We start from the raw sequence: 15,675 nt of genomic DNA, 5'->3' as shown, positions 1-15,675 counted from the left end.
TTTTTTAAAAAAAAAAAATATTATTATATTTTAATTATATTTTTCATCTTAAATATATTCTTATTATCTTTTTTTAAGTACAATACAAATTCAATTACTAGTGCAATAGCTCTTAAATTTCTATTACATATTTGATCTATTCAAATAACTAATTTTTAAAAAAAAATATTACGATGAACAAAGTATTCATATATTTATTTTTTAAAATGAAGAAAGAATATTTATATAGAGATTGAGCACATACTTAACTATAACTTAATTATAAAATAGAATATTATCTGGATACACAAATCGTTAGATATATATATAACAAATACATTTTTCACGGGTAACTTAGCATAGTGACTTAGCAAATAAAAATAAGGGAGGGACAATCCAAACTCCCACATTAATTAAACCCATCCTATTTTCTAAATATATCCAGCAATAAGTTTTTTAATCATAAAATTTTCTAAATAGACCTCATAATATTTATATTTTACCCTTTCTAAAAATCTTAAAAACCCTAAAAGAAATATAGCGTCAAAAATATACATCTCCAACTTTCCTTCTCTTCGTCTCTCTGTCATTTATGTTAGTGCAGTTCAAACCTAAGTTTGATAAATAACAAATAGATTAAAGTTAGGTGTAGTGTGATCTAATCTTATTACCAAGTGTGCAGAGCTTAACAGATTTGGAGGACCTGACACTAGGCTAAAATTTGGCTAGGTATATTGAACCTGATAGTTGGCGTAGAAGTCCAGATAGGTCAAGGAGTGACCGATATCTAGTAGAAATTCCAACTAGGTCCGCGGGATCTGACAATTGATCAAAGTATAGTTGGGTCTACGAACCTGACAACTAGTGGGAAAACCTAATAAATTAAAGGCAAGTCAAGCGATTCTGCATATTAAGTAAGGTAAGTCACTGAAAGTGAGTATTCCAATGAAGTTGAATCTCAATTAGGGACTTTAGGCATTGGTCCAATTTAGGTTCATTTTAGATATCTAAACTAAAACCATGACTAGATTTTTGTCTTGGACAGACAAGATCTAATTAATAATGTTATTTTATTATTGTGCTAATTTTTGCATGTTACACTTTTTTTTTACTAGCGCATTTTGCAAAACTAGAGTAACAAAATCAGCCTCGAATGAATAGTATCCCAAGCGCCTCAAAACTGACTAGAGGCACCTCGGAGCAAACTTGGAGGCGCCTTGGACCCGTTAGAGGCACCCTCAAGGAGATAAAGTTTGTGTTGCGGGGTAGGCGCCCTGGAGTGCACTGGAGGCACCCTTGATGCGTGCTTGGAGGCGCCCTCGAATGGATAATGGCTAAGGCATCATCAATGATAAGAGATCGAACTTTAGGGGATAAACTTCAAGGTTGGAGGCACCTCAAGTGGCATTAGAGGTGCCTCCAATGCTCTATAAAAGAGTTGTTTGGCCAAGCATTCAACACAACTGATATACAATCCTTCTACGTGATCATTCAACATTCCAACTAGTCCAACTTCATGCTACTACGACACTACTACTTCAGATCATTGTCGATAGACCAACACCGACACAAACACATGAGCATGTTCTGACTCTACAACTTCAAGTGTTTGTAACGATTTAGTATTGCTGTATTTCTTTTGTACTTGCAAAAAGAAAGTGTAGGTTATTACACTTTCTTAATTTTCGTACTTATATTCGATTCTCTCTTCCTGTGATTTTGGAAGAGGTTTATAGTGGATTATCCGTCGATACGGTCTGAGGGATCATGGATCTTGGAGTAGGAATCATCGAAGGCTCCGAACCAAGTAACTCCTTGTATCTATTTTTTCTTTGGCCTTTTAATTCCATTGCACTTTGAATTTAATTTTTAAAAGACAAGCTTTTAATACATGTGATTCAGCCCCCCCCCCCCTTCCTCTCATGTGCCTTGATCCTATAGTTTCTTTAGTGCACGGATTATGTAACTCGATTTCTAGCAACACCATCAAACAACGGTGATCTAATTTTATAAGTACTAGTTCGTTCAGCCTTCCATTGTGTTCTGCATTATCATTACTGTAACACCCACAAAACTATAAGATAAGTATATGGGTATTATTTGCTTTAGAGCATAAGAGTAAGAAGAATCAAAAGAAAAAGAAATAAAAGAAATAAAAAGAAGAGGTGAAGGTTTAAACCTTGAACCTCTCACAAAGGATAGAAATAAAATTATGTATGATAACCACTAGGATAATGAATAACATATGAATGGAAAATGATGGGAATTATAGTTAAAAATGAAGATATAATTAAGTGAGGGAACAAGAGAAAATCAAGTAGTTTTCTTCCTCTTGTTTACCTCTTGGTAAAGAAAAGGAGTAAGCAAAAGACAAGTTGTCTTTTCTATTTTTTTCTCTATTTTCATGGGGATTAAGAGAGTGAAGATGAGAAGAGTTAAGGGAGATGAATGAGGACATATTCTCATTAGAAAAATATATACATGAATTAAGGAGAAAGGGAAGCAAAATTCATATTTGTTTCTTCCACCCACTTAGCATAAAAGGGAAAGAAAGAAAAGGATTTCATTTTCTTTCTTCTTCCTCACCATTGCCGAAACTAGAGCTCTTTTCCCTCATCACCACAAGCCGAGTTTATGTCTTCTTCCTAAGAGAAAACTAAGATACAAGAAGGAGCCTTCAAGGTGTACCCTTCCAAGCAAGAGAAATCAAAAGGAGTGCTAAAAGAAAAAGCTCTATTCTTCCTCTCCACCAAGGGTACCATTTTCTTAAGGATTAACAAGTGAACACTAGGTAAGCTTCCCCTCACCTGTGGTACAATGGCTTATATGGGTTTTCCCATGAAGATAGAACGCTTAAAAACCTAGGGTTTGCTTTATGAAATTTCGGCCAAGACAAGAGGAAGAGTCTAAGAAATTTTAAACTAGATATGCTTATTATTTTCTTGTGACATGTATCTTATGTAAGGGGTTAATCTAAGGTTTCCATGCTAGAATGAATAATGAAAACTTAGATCCATGAACCTTAGACTCTCGGCCAAGCATGAACAAGAGGACTAGGTAAGCTTAAGACTCAACTAAACATGTTTCCTTGTTCTTGTGTTATGTACCCTATGATAATGGTGTTGTTAACTTTTTCTCTTACTTGTATGTTGTTTGAAACTCCATCTCCATGCTCATGAATATTCGGCCATGGAAGAACTAAAGGCCTAGGAGAGCTTTAAACCTAAAACTAAGCATGCTATGATTTTCCTAAGACAAGATATGAAGCTAAAAGGTTATGCAATGATTGTATGTTGGTTTTGAATTCTATTTCATGATTATGAATATTCGGCCATGTTAAGATTTGAGGCCTAGGAAAGTTTAAACCAAGTCTAAGATGCTCATGACCTTCTTGATAAAATGTTATAAAACTAGTTTGATGTTCCTATGGTTGCTTGTTACATAGAAATTTGGTTACATGTAACTTTCGGCCACACTAAGTTTTAAGGCTAGTATGCTTAGATTTTCAACTAAGTTTACTCATGTTATTTCTTGTAATGATGCCATGAAAATTGTGTAGGGTTCCCATGTTTTTAAACTACATGAAAAACAATTCTATGCTTACCATGTTTCGGCCACCATGGGTTTAAAGGCCTAGGGAAATTTAGAACCCAACTTAGATATGCTCATGATGTTTCTTGTGATAAATGCTATGAAATGTAGTTGTGTTTTCCTTGCTCTTATGCCACTAGAAATCTAGTTTCCATGCTCACATGTTTCGGCCACCATGGGTTTAAAGGCCTAGGGAAATTTAGAACCCAACTTAGATATGCTCATGATGTTTCTTGTGATAAATGCTATGAAATGTAGTTGTGTTTTCCTTGCTCTTATGCCACTAGAAACCTAGTTTCCATGCTCACATGTTGCGGCCACCATGGGTTTAAAGGCCTAGGGAAATTTAGAACCCAACTTAGATATGCTCATGATGTTTCTTGTGATAAATGCTATGAAATGTAGTTGTGGTTTCCTTGCTCTTATGCCACTAGAAACCTAGTTTCCATGTTTAATATGTTTCGGCCACCTTGAGTTAATGGGTTTAGGAAGTTTGGAACTTGAACCAAATGTGCTTATGATGTCCCTCATGAAATGTGTAGGATATTGGCTTAAGGTTCAACCTTTTCATGCTACATGTAACCTAGAATAAGGCTTGCTAGGGTTCGGCCAGGATAAGGTTAAAAGCTTAGGAAACTTAGAACCCAAATTAAACATGCTCAAGTTGTTCCTTATGAAATATGATGTGATATGAGTTTAGGGTTTACATGTTTGCATGTTGCTTAGAACTTGATTGCTCTTCATGAAGGTTTCGGCCATGAAAGAAGTAAGAACCTAGGAGGGCTTAAAAATTTAGGTTAACATGCTTATGATCTTTCTTATGATAGGATGAGAAATTATCATGAGTTTCTTATGTTTGTATGTTGTCTAGAGTTCATGTCCCTACTCTTGATTTTCGGCCATAAAAGGTTTAGTGACCTAGATGTGCCTCCCATGCTATGTTATGAAATAGGAGATGTATTTAAATGATTCCATGTATGATTATATCTTTCTATGATAAGTGATATGTTCATTATGTATGCTTATGACCCATGTATGTGCTATGTTCCCAATTATGCATGCTTTATGATATGATAAATGACATGTCCATTATGTACGTTTATGATCCATGCATCTGCTGTGTGCCCAAATATGCATGTCTTATGATGTGATAAATGACATGTTCATTATGTATGCTTATGATCCATGCAAGTGTTGTGTACCCAAATATGCATGTTTTATGATATGTTAAGAAATATGATATGCATAAAATGATAAGAACTATGATATGTATGACATGCTACTTTACTTTATGTATGGCTTGTACCAAGGGTGGGCTCCATAAGCGCCCCGGGGTCGATGGACTAAGAAACGGGCCTCGTTAGGGATGAGCTCCTAAGTGCTCCTAAGTCGATGGACTATGAAACGGGCTTAGTATATATGCTTTGTAGGGTTCAAGACTTGCTACCTTGGACCTACATAGGATGCGCGCATTTATGTATGTGGTACAAGCCGGGGTCCTAATCATGTTGAGATTATGTTTAAGTATGTATATTATAAGTTTTCAAAAGACATATTGCATATGTTTCATGATACATGATTAGGAACTCACCTTGCATATACTTTATGATTATGCCATGATATTTATGATGATGTTATGCTATATTAGGATACATTTGATGATCATGTTATATTATGCCATGATACTTTATGATGATTATGTTACGATATGCCATGATATGTTGCTTGATATGATAGATTTGGTTCCATGCATTATGACTTATGATTTTGATATGCTATGCGATTTTTGTGAGTAGGAAAGGAACTTACTGAGCCATGAGTACTCACAGCTTACTTTCTTGTACCACAGATAAAGGCAAGGAATGGATGAACTAGGGGAGCAGCAGGAGGGGCTAGAAGGATGTGTGTGGCAGTGGCTTGGCTAAAAGGGAAAGACTTGTTTTTTGTTAATAAAGAAATATGCCATGTTTATGTTATTTCATTATGACTCCATGACATTAATTATGTGTTTGGGTATTATGGCTCAAAATTCACGATAAGTATGCTATGTGGTTTATATATCCATAGAAATTTTAAAGTAAGGAAAAGTTTTTAAATTCTCTAAGTAAGACTTTCGCTGTATTAAGTAGGTATGTATGTCCTAGTAACCCCCCGTCGCCTTAGCAGGAGGGGTGGGGCGTTACAATTACATAGTAAATTTTTATTTTTGTTAGATTCGTGTTTAGTTTTCATTTATAAGTGTAGAAACTTAACTTAAATATGATATCTTTTACACGAAAAGACATTAGGGTATTAGGTTGTTGAAATTACAAAATGTAGACAGAGATATGATGAAAATCTCGAATTTTAATCACACATCGTTCGATCCTAGTCTGCCGAACACATTGATGCTTGTTTGGTTACCATCAGTCGAATGCACTAGCATATGTTTGGCCATGGTCCATCAAACACAACAAAATATGTTCGATCGATGACCACCGAACGTAACCGAATGTGTTCGGTTTTGTTTACAGAACGAAACACAAAATGTTCTGCCTTTAGAAGCTGAACACTAACGGATTTATTTGATTGTGTTTTTCCTAACACATTGTGTTTTATTCGGCTTTGATTGGTCGAACGACTCTATTTCCTTTCAACAACATATGTTGGTTGTATATCTAATTCACTTGTTTCTTTTGTAAAGTAAAAATGTTGAAGACATTTTCAAGGAAGAATAAACATTACTTCTGAAAGAAAGTGCCGAGAAGAGAGACTTACACGAGAGGTACAATTATCACAAGAAGAGGTACAATCATCACAAGTACCCCCAAGAAGAGGTACCACCACAAGTACCATAACAAGAAGATATGCATGAAGAGGTACCTCCACAAGAAAATGTACCTTCAGGAATGAATGAATGTGAAGAAGAGCAAGCTCCCGTTAGAGGGAACAATGAAGATGATGAAATATTGCATGAACCATTTCTAGGTGGTCCACATGATGCATCACTGTTATGGGGTTTTAAAACACACATAACGTCAAAAATTTGATCTAGTGAAGAGCGAAATGTACTCAAATGTTTATGTCACACAGCTAAATTATCGCAATGGGACTTCGATTCAGGAGTAGTCCAAACGTAGAGGAGTCTCTTGGATACATTTTGATGTTATTTAATATTATATGTATACATTTTGAACTTTATGTAGTTTTTGGGATTATTAATATAACTTTTGTACATTTAATATTATTTTAACAATATGAGTAGGTTTGTTGCAAAGAATTATGATTTAGAGTTTGTTATTTTGGATTTTAAAATTGTTTCTTCACTAGTCATGATGTTGAGTTCATTTTTTGGAGCCATAGTTGCTATTATTTTCATTGTCTTTGATAGGAAAGAACACTCATGCTTCGTCATAGTGTACGTTTTTTATATCTTCAGTGCTTCAATAGAATATGAAGCTTCCAATCAGTGGATGACAATGGAGTGCTTAAATGCTTAATCTATCACAAAGTCATAATGCATGCTCTTTTAAATGCTTAATCTACCATCTACAATTATTGTTCATGTTATAACAGTGACACAATTGTAACAACTACGAACCCGTAGCTGCTACATAGTTGTAGCAGTTATGGTTTCATAGCTGCTATAATTGTATAGCAAACTTTCGAGTTCATAATTGTTATAACTATGTAACTACTATAATTATATAGCTGCTACAATTATGTAGTAAATTTCTGAAAATCATAACTTTAGACTTGGATGTTAAAATGAGATGATATATTTTTTTAATTATAGATCCCTGGACAAACTTTGATTCAAAAAAAAGATCATCTAATTTTGATATTTGAGTCAAAAGTTATAGTATTTGACAGTTTACTACACAATTATAGTAGCTACATAGTTGTAGCAGCTATGGTTTCATAGTTGCTACAATTGTGTAGCAGCTACGAAACCGTAACTGCTACAACATAAAAAATAATTGTAGTTGTAGTAGCTATAAAATCATAGCTACTATAAAAATATAGTAAACTTTCAAAAATCATAATTTTTTACTTGGACATTAGAATGAAATGATTTTTTTTATTATAAATCTCTGAATGAGTTTCTATTCAAAAAAAGATCGTCTAATTTTGATATCCATGTCAAAATTTATCTTATTCGAAAATTTACTACACAATTATAGCAGCTACACATATTGTAGCAATTACACAGTTGTATCAGCTATGGTTTCGCAACTGCTACAATATTATAGCAACTATAAAATGGTTGCTGCTACAACATGAAAAATCTTTATAGTTGTAGCAGATATGAAACCGTGACTACTACAACATGAAAAACAATTATAGTTATAGCAAGTACGAAACTGTAGCTGCTACAACTATATACTAAACTTTTGAAAATGATAACTTTTAACTCAGTTATCAAAATGAGATGATATTTTTTTATTTATAAATCTCTAAAAGAGCTTTATTTCAAAAAAAAACCATCTAATTTTGATATTTAAGTCAAAAGTTATGGTGTTCGGAAGTTTGTTACACAATTGTGGCAACTTGTAGTAGCTATGGTTTCATAACTGCTATAACTATGTAGTAGCTATGAAACTGTAACTACTATAATATGAAAAATCTTTATAGTTGTAGTAGGTATGAAACCGTAGCTGCTACAACTTGAAAAACAATTGTAGTAGTAGTAGTTACGAAACCATAGCTGCTATTACTGTGTAGTAAAACTTCCAAAAATCATAACATTTGACTTGGATATCAGAATGAGATAAACTTTTTTCTAATTATAAATCTTTGAACGAGCTTCGATTCAAAAAAAATATCATATAATTTTGATATCTAAATCAAAATTTATGGGGTTCGAAAATTTGTTACACAATTATAGTAGCTACATATATTATAGCAGCTATGGTTTCATAACTACTGCAACTGTGTAGCCTAGTACCTCGCTACAGCCTAGAAGCCTATTATTGAAATAAATATTTAATTGACTAACTATTAAAATGATTTGATGTTATAATCTATTAACAAGTTAGAGTTTTTTTTTTGTTAAATTTTTACAATTGACAAAATGTTTTTTGTTAACTCGTTTATTTTTTCAAAATACAAAGTATACCTTTATAAAAATTTTTAACTATTTTGTTTACTATTTTTTAAGTACTCCTCAAAATAAATTTCAAAATATTCTAACTTTTTATGTTATTTTTCCTATATTTTTGATGTAATTAATGGGGAGGAATAGGTATAAGTTTAGGGGAAGATTTAAACTTTTGAATTTTTCTAACACATTTGCAGCATTATAAAATTTTGAATTTTGCAACATTATACTTAACGTTTCTATAATGTTATTTGTGTAATTTCTTTATAAAATTTATTGAATTATTTTGACCCTAACTTGAAATTAGATTGATGCACATCAAAAAGGGAGAGATCATTGGAACTTCATGGTAGTTTTGATGTAATCAACTAGGTTAAGTGTTAGGATGTATACTAAAAGCCTAGTTTTTTGTATGAACATTTATTTTGAAATGAGAATTACATTGGTCAAATATCTGCATGCAGTTATCCATTTAATTTATATTTTAGATAACATGGTGTGTGGTGTCACACAGAAGATCATGTTATCAATTCCTTAGAAATTATAAATAGTAGCTTACAACCAAGATGGATTGGGATAAACCATTAGAATGGTTGTAGTGTAATTTGATATTAGTTTATCTTGACTATAAAATTACACTAGTACACTATGTGTGTATTGAGCAGGACCATTTGAGTTTGTTCTTTTTATACTAACTGCATAAAAGAACATAACCTCTGTTATTATGGATGTGTGTACTCTTAATCCCGATATAATAACAAGCACATATACTTAGTATTTATTTCTTTAATTTATCAATGGGTGAGATTTATTTCATTAAATCAATAGGTCCGATAAGTCGGGAAATAATATTATTTATATGGTGTGTTGTTGATTATAGAAGGAAACTGTGTCCTAGTTATCTAGGTTGATGATATCCCCTTGAGAAGCTCATAAGGATTGTCATGTAAATCCTGTTAGTTAGAGCCCTAGAGCCAATCATTTGATGATTGTATGGACTCATGTATATCATATTCTTGTATATATATTAAGGCATTTGGTTTTGGTCATTATGCTTATTTGTATTAGTGCCAGATAAAATAAGTATAGTAACGTCCTTGAGTAGAAGGTTCTTACCTATATCAATCGATTGGTTGAATCGATAATGAGATGATATAGGGAACACTACTCTAAATCATTCCTAGTCGAGTATTAACATTCAGGGACAATGTTAATACAATAAGACTAGCATGTAGGTCAGCTCAATGACTTGATCTCACAAGTCATGGATATAGAGATATCAAGCTGACACATGGGTATGCATTAGAGAATGTATACTGAATGACCCGTCATGAGAAAGTATCATGGATCGTTATATGAGTGTCATATACTTTCTCATGTGGCTATTAGTATGACTATTAGTCCTTTGACCTGAAGTCACCATGGATCCCTACATAAGGAGTTATGTACTTTGGTTTCGTCAAACGTCACCCGTAACAGGGTGGACTATAAGGCGATTACTAGGTATGTAACAAATTATGCAGAGGGATGTGAGTGATGTAGATGGGATCTATCCCTCCCATATGACGGGAGCGACATCAATATTCTTGATAGAGTTAGACCACGAAGTGCATGGTCATGCCCAAATGAGTCAACATTAGATGTTGAGCTCATTTGATCGAGTGAGTCTACTTGGAGTTCAAGATTTAGATTGATTAGAGGATGACACGGTCTATGCCTCACATTGATCAATCTAGATGTCTAGGATAGAAGGACAATGTCACATATTGTGAGGAGTCACAATTAGTAGTCACAAGGTAATGTTGGATCTCAACATTCTTGTAACTTGGGTAGCAATGATATATTGCTAGATGCCGCTCATTGCTTATGTTTCTAAAGGAGTTTAGAAACATTGCCAACGTTACAAGAACCTATTGGGTCACACACAAAGAACATGTAGATGGAGATTAGGTTCATATGATGAACCAATTTGATTAGGTTCATATGATGCACCAAAGATTGGATTCAAATTAGACTTATTGAGTTAGACTCAATTAGATTCAATTGTTGAATGAGTCTAATTTAAATTTGATTCATTGAGTCAATTTATATTAATGAATTGAGATTCATTAAATTGAAATTGACTTGAATCAAAGGTTGGATTTAACTCAACAAGGAAGAAATTGATCAATTTTGACTTGACCAAATGGAAGTTGAAATATCAAGTTTGACTTGATGTATTGCCACATCATAAGGATGACTCATCCTTGCCACATCACCTCCACCTCATGAGGCATGCCACCTCATGGGGGTTACACTCTCCCCTTGGCTTTAATGTGGCCGGCCACATTAATGGGGGGTTACATTGTGTGGCCGACCACACTAATGCTATGGAGGGTTTTGATTGTGTGGGGTAATGATGCATTCACTTCATTCTTCTTCCTCCTTGCTTCCTCCTCCTCTCCCTCTTGCTGTTGCCGTGACTTCTATGGTGAGGAGGTGGTGGTTGAGTGAGTTAATCCAAGAAGTCCAAGAAGAAAGGTAATATTTTTAGAGGAGTGTATTGTATTCTCTTCTTTGCTTTCCTTTATTCTTCCATTCCCATCCGAGAGTCCTAGAGAGAGTGCTAGCACACTTGGGGTCTTTCTTCTCCATCCTTGAGTGCTAGAGAGTACTCCTTGTTCGTGTGGATATCACTAGAGAAGTATCTATCTTGATACTTTGGAGATCCGACACGTACCTTGGACAAGCGGGATTTTGCGTGGGCACGCATCGAAGGTAAAATGTTTTCTTTGTAGATCTACTGTAGATCAAAGTATTAAAACTTGTACTCGTGTTTTTCGAAATTTTTCCTTGCACGGATCTACGGCTTTGGGTGATTCGGGGTTTTCGCGACGCGAAAAGCGGTTTTCGCGGCTCGAAAAACCCAACAAATCCTGCAGGTGGACTTAGTTTCGACATGACAATGAAGTTGAGTGGTACTACTCTTGAAGCTAGATATTAATTAAATGAGTTGTCAGTAACTAAATTACTACTGTTGAATGAAGTTGAGTGGTACTACTCTTGAAACAAGGATGAACATAATTATTACTAAAGGCTATAACCTACTAAACATATCAACATGACATTATCAAAGATAAGTCAAGGTACCCGCCTCAAATAGTAGGTCCAATCCAATCAAACCCAACGTCGAGATGCTCATCTCGAACCAAAGTCCTGTAATAAATCGTATAGTTTAGCTAAGTTTAATTATAAGCAAAATAGCTAAACCAAATTATTTTTCTCCAGGAATCCTAATTAAATAGTTAATCACAGTTAACTATCCCTAATCCAAAGCTTAGGGTTCCATTCCTAACTTAACCACAAGTCGACCTAACTACACATGAACCATCAACTATATAATGAATCAAACCTATCCAAACAAATTCAATTAAGTATCTTACCTCAATCTCACAGCCCCTAATACTGATCCACAGCCAGGGAGGGTGTTGCTGAATAGTGTAGCTGCTGCTGGAAACCAAGAAAACACCTCAGCTTGAGATCAAACAACCGGATACCCCCACTAATCCAAAACCACAAGGCACAACCTCACTTGTCGGAATCACCACACTCTTCCTCTTCAATTACAGGTGCTGATCACGAATCTAGCGATGTAAACGTCTAACCCACAGTGTTGTAGTCGCTGAAATCAAGCAGCCCCTCTCCAAGATTACTGCTATCATCGTCAACCCAAGAGAGAAAAGATGAACCAGCGACTAGGGTTAGGCACAAAGTCAAAGAAGATCAAGAGAAGGAGGTTCGGTCGAAGCTAGCTTACCCTTAGAGCCTTGAATGTCCACCTCCACCCCCCCTCCCCGTCGGCGATCTGTTGGTAGCCGCAGAACTAGGTCAGTGCTAGGGCAGAGGAAGAGGAAGTGGCGCCGGGACGGTGGTGGCACGCGTGAGGAGCAAGGTGGCCGGCACTCGGGTGGTGTCGTCGGTAAAGAAGGGAGATCAGCAGAGGGTGCTAGGGCACAGGCGACGGCTCGACCGACAGTGGCTCGCGCTCGCCGACGCTTGGGCAGAATTGGTGAGAAGAGGGGTGTCTTCCCTTGGCCACGACTTTGTACGCGAGGGAGAAGGAAACCGCCTCCTTGTGGTTAGGGCAGATCGGCCGCGAGGGGGAGAAGGCGCGGGGAAGAAGACTCGGGCAAAAATGACGTTCGGTTGAGGAAAAAAAAAGGAAAAGAAAAATAAAAGAAAACGAGAATAAGAAAGGAAAAGAAAAATAACTTTTCCTCGCTTAAATGGGGTAGCATAAACAGACTTTCTCGGACCCCGTTTTTATCCCTGTTAACTCGTCCATACGAGCTCCGAAAAATTCCCGAAAAATTTCTAAAAATTTCATAAAATTCCCTTATTATTTTCTACATTTTTTTGGTATTTTACATTCTCCCCCACTAATAAAAATTTGGTCCCTAAATTTCGTTATCTACCATCAGTAAATACTAACAACAGGTAAAGAGTATAAATGCTGAACGGTAAATTAAATCACATATCTCAAGTAAAAAGATGGGGGTATTGAGCTCGAATAGTATCCTCGAGCTCCCAAGTAGCCTCCTCGTCCGAATGATGCTGCCATCCGACTTTAACCAGCCGGATAGTCTTGTTCCGCAACTAACGCTCTTTCTGGTCTAGAATTAGTACCGGAATCTCCTCATAAGTGACGACAGGCTGAATAGGAACTGAGATATCTGTCAGCACATGTGTCGGGTCGGGTACGTATCTCCTCAACATAGATACGTGGAATACATCGTGGACGCCTACCAGGGACGGTGGTAGTGTCAGACGATAAGCTATTACTCCAATCCTCTCCAGAATCTGGAAAGGGCCAATGTATCGCGGAGCTAGCTTACCTCTGAGGCCAAACCTCTTCACCCTTTTTGTGGGTGAAATTCGCAAAAAAAAAAAAAACATGGTCGCCTGTAGAGAACTCCAGGGGTCTGCGTCTCCAATCTGCATAACTCTTCTGGCGGTCCTGTGCCTCTAACATCCTCTATCTGATAGTACGGACCAACTCTACCTCATGCTGAGCTCTATGAGGTCCCAACAACTGGGCCTCCCCAACATCATCCCATAGGGTGGGTGTCCGACAAGTCCTACCATACAACGCTTCAAACGATGTCATTTGGATAGCCGAATGATAGCTGTTGTTATAGGAGAACTCTACCAATGGCAAGTGGTCCTCCCAACTACCTCTAAAATCCAATACACATGACCTCAGCAAGTCCTCTAGAGTCTGAATGGTCCGCTCTGACAGTCCATCTGTCTGCGGATGGTAAGCTGGAGCTGAGTGCCCAAGGCTTGCTGCAGACTCTGTCAGAATCAAGACGTGAACCGGGGGTCTCTATCCGAAATAATAGTCAAAGCGACACCATGTAATATGATGATCTCTCAGCAATATAGATCTGCCAATCGATCCAGGGAATCAGTCTTCCGGATCACTAAGAAGTGCGCCGATTTGGTTAATTGATCAACGATAACCCAAATCACGTCATGGCCTCGTCGTGACCTCGACAAACCCACCACAAAGTCCATAGTAATGTGTTCCCATTTCCACTCAGGAATAGGAATCCACTGAAGTAAACTGGCAAGTCTCTGATGTTCAACCTTCACCTGCTGACAGACAAGACATCTAGCTACAAATTTCGCGATGTCTTTCTTCATACCGTTCCACCAGTAGGAATGCCTCAAATCACGATACATGCGGGTCCCACCTGGATGGATCGCAAATCGAGAGCGATGAGCCACCTGAAGTAATTCCTGTAAGACTGGGTGAGACTGAGGTGTTAGTTAGAGCCCTAGAGCCAATCTTATGATGATTGTATGGACTCATGTATATCATATTCTTGTATATTAATAAAGGCATTTGTTTGGTTATTATACTTATTTGTATTAGTGCTAAATAGACTAAGTATAATAGCGTCCTTGAGTAGAAGGTTCATACCTATATCAATCGATTAGTTGAATCGATAGTGAGATGATATAGGGAACACTACTCTAAATCATTCCTAGTCGAGTATTAACATTCTGGGACAATGTTAATACAATAAGACTAGCATGTAGGTCAGCTCGATGACTTGATCTCACAAGTCATGGATATAGAGATATCAAGCTGACACATGGGTATGCATTAGAGAATGCATACTGAATGACCCGCCATGAGAAAGTATCATGGATCGTTATATGAGTGTCATATACTTTCTCATGTGGCTATTAGTATGACTATTAGTCCTTAGACCTGAAGTCACCATGGATCCCTACATAAGGAGTTATGTACTTTGGTTTCATCAAACGTCACCCGTAACTGGGTGGACTATAAAGGCGATTACTGGGTATATAACGAATTATGTAGAGGGATGTGAGTGATGTAGATGGGATCTATCCCTCCCATATGACGGGAGCGACATCGGTATTCTTGATAGAGTGAGACCACTAAGTGCATGACCATGCCCAAATGAGTCGACATTAGATGTTGAGCTCATTTGATCGAGTGAGTCTACTTGGAGTTCAAGATTTAGATTGATTAGAGGATGACACGGTCTATGCCTCATATTGATCAATCTAGATGTCTAGGATAGAAGGACAATGTCACATATATTGTGAGGAGTCACAATTAGTAGTCACAAGGTGATGTCGGATCTCGACATTCTTGTAACTTGGGTAGTAATGATGTGTTGCTAGATACCGCTCATTACTTATGCTCCTAAATAGGTTTAGGGTATTGCCAACATTACAAGAACCTATAGGGTCACACCCTAAGGACAATTAGATGGAGATTTGGTTCATATGATGAACCAAGAGGATTAGATTCATTTGATGAATCATATTGGATTAAGAGTAATCCAAATTGGGCTAATTGAGTTGGACTCAAGTTGATTCATGTATTCAATGAGTCTAATTTAGATTATGACTCATTAAATCAACTTAATTTAATGAATTAGATTCATTATATTAAGTTGGCTTGAATCATATGGTTGGATTAGATCAACCATGAGAGAGATTTG

Source organism: Zingiber officinale, chromosome 1A, assembly GCF_018446385.1.
Source record: "Zingiber officinale cultivar Zhangliang chromosome 1A, Zo_v1.1, whole genome shotgun sequence".
NCBI classification, from domain to species: Eukaryota; Viridiplantae; Streptophyta; class Magnoliopsida; order Zingiberales; family Zingiberaceae; genus Zingiber; species Zingiber officinale.
This window is presented reverse-complemented; position numbering follows the sequence as displayed.